Here is a 2,517-nt window from a genome sequence, read left to right as displayed (position 1 = left end):
GGCTCCGCCCTCATTGGACAATGGGTTGCCTAGGAGCCGTGGAGCCCGCCCCGTTCTGTGATTGGCTGGCGGGAACGGGCACGGGGTTCGAATCTCAGCAGGGAAGCCGTGCGGGTTTGTTCTCAGCACTGATTGTTCCATGTCTGTATTCCCCTCCAGTATACAACCCACACATCCTTCCTCAGAGGCTTCAACCACCGAGCCTCTTATCTGTCTTCCCTGCCCCATTGGGGAGATTTCACACCACTTCCTGTCCTGGGGAGGCAACCGGAAGTGAGAGGAAATTTCCCCTAAGTGAGGAAAATCCCCTCTCACAAGCCGTGTCCCCATTGAAAGATTTCCTGTTTCTGTGACAACCATAGGTGTGTGCAGCCTATTGCATTACCCCAAAGCTCAAACACACAGGGCTGTGTTCTCAGAGAATATGTGCAGGAACCCACCACCCAGTCATCTCCCCGCCCCCAGTCATCTCCCCGCCCCCCCAGTCATCTCCCCACCCCCCCAGTCATCTCCCCGCCCCCAGTCATCTCCTCGCCCCTATTCCTCCCAATCCCGCCATTCCTCGGGAAAGAGATAAAATGTGTTGCCAAAAAATGAGTGTAGTCCAGGCCCACCCCCTCCACCCCTCCCCCTCTCCACAGCTCACCTCTCCCCCCCCCTCCACAGCTCACCCTCTCCCCCCCTCCACAGCTCACCTCTCCCCACCTCCCCCTCTCCACAGCTCCCCCTCTCCACAGCTCCCCCTCTCCACAGCTCCCCTCTCCCCCTCTCCCCACCTTCCCCTCTCCACAGCTCACCTCTCCCCCCCCCCTCCAATGCTCACCCTCTCCCCACCTCCCCCGTCCACAGCTCACCCTCTCCCCACCTCCCCCGTCCACAGCTCACCCTCTCCCCACCTCCCCCTGTCCACAACTCACCTCCCCCCTCCACAGCTCACCTCTCCCCCCCTCCACAGCTCACCCTCTCCCCCCCTCCACAGCTCCCCCTCTCCACAGCTCACCCTCTCCCCACCTCCCCCTGTCCACAGCTCACCTCTCCCCCCTCCCCCTGTCGACAAATCACCCCCCCCCCCTCCACAGCTCACCTCCCCCCCCCCTCCACAGCTCCCCCTCTCCACAGCTCACCCTCTCCCCACCTCCCCCTGTCCACAGCTCACCTCTCCCCCCTCCCCCTGTCCACAACTCACCTCCCCCCTCCACAGCTCACCCTCTCCCCCTCTCCACAGCTCACCCTCTCCCCTCTCTGCACAGCTCACCCTCTCCCCACCTCCCCGTCCACAGCTCACCTCTCCCCCCCCCTCCCCCTGTCCACAGCTCACCTCTCCCCCCCTCCACAGCTCACCTCTCCCTCCTTCTCCACAGCTCACCTCTCCCCCCCTCCACAGCTCACCCTCTCCCCCCTCCCCCTCTCCACAGCTCACCCTCTCCCCCCCCTCCACAGCTCACCTCTCCCCCCCTCCACAGCTCACCTTTCCCCTCTCTGCACAGCTCACCCTCTCCCCACCTCCCCCGTCCACAGCTCACCTCTCCCTCCTTCTCCACAGCTCACCTCTCCCCCCCCCTCCACAGCTCACCTCTACCTCCTTCTCCACAGCTCACCTCTCCCCCCCTCCACAGCTCACCCTCTCCCCCCCTCCCCCTCTCCACAGCTCACCCTCTCCCCACCTCCCCCTGTCCACAACTCACCTCCCCCCTCCACAGCTCACCTCTCCCCCCCTCCACAGCTCACCCTCTCCCCCCCTCCACAGCTCCCCCTCTCCACAGCTCACCCTCTCCCCACCTCCCCCTGTCCACAGCTCACCTCTCCCCCCTCCCCCTGTCGACAAATCACCCCCCCCCCCCTCCACAGCTCACCTCTCCCCCCCCCCTCCACAGCTCCCCCTCTCCACAGCTCACCCTCTCCCCACCTCCCCCTGTCCACAGCTCACCTCTCCCCCCTCCCCCTGTCCACAACTCACCTCCCCCCTCCACAGCTCACCCTCTCCCCCTCTCCACAGCTCACCCTCTCCCCTCTCTGCACAGCTCACCCTCTCCCCACCTCCCCGTCCACAGCTCACCTCTCCCCCCCCCTCCCCCTGTCCACAGCTCACCTCTCCCCCCCTCCACAGCTCACCTCTCCCTCCTTCTCCACAGCTCACCTCTCCCCCCCTCCACAGCTCACCCTCTCCCCCCTCCCCCTCTCCACAGCTCACCCTCTCCCCCCCCTCCACAGCTCACCTCTCCCCCCCTCCACAGCTCACCTTTCCCCTCTCTGCACAGCTCACCCTCTCCCCACCTCCCCCGTCCACAGCTCACCTCTCCCTCCTTCTCCACAGCTCACCTCTCCCCCCCCTCCACAGCTCACCTCTACCTCCTTCTCCACAGCTCACCTCTCCCCCCCTCCACAGCTCACCCTCTCCCCCCCTCCCCCTCTCCACAGCTCACCCTCCCCCCCTCCACAGCTCACCTCTCCCCCCTCCACAGCTCACCTTTCCCCTCTCTGCGCAGCTCACTCTCTCCCCACCTCCCCTGTCCACAG

This window comes from Pelophylax lessonae, assembly GCF_965119305.1.
Source record: "Pelophylax lessonae genome assembly, chromosome: 13".
Lineage (NCBI taxonomy): Eukaryota > Metazoa > Chordata > Amphibia > Anura > Ranidae > Pelophylax > Pelophylax lessonae.
Note: the sequence above shows the minus strand (reverse complement) of the source record.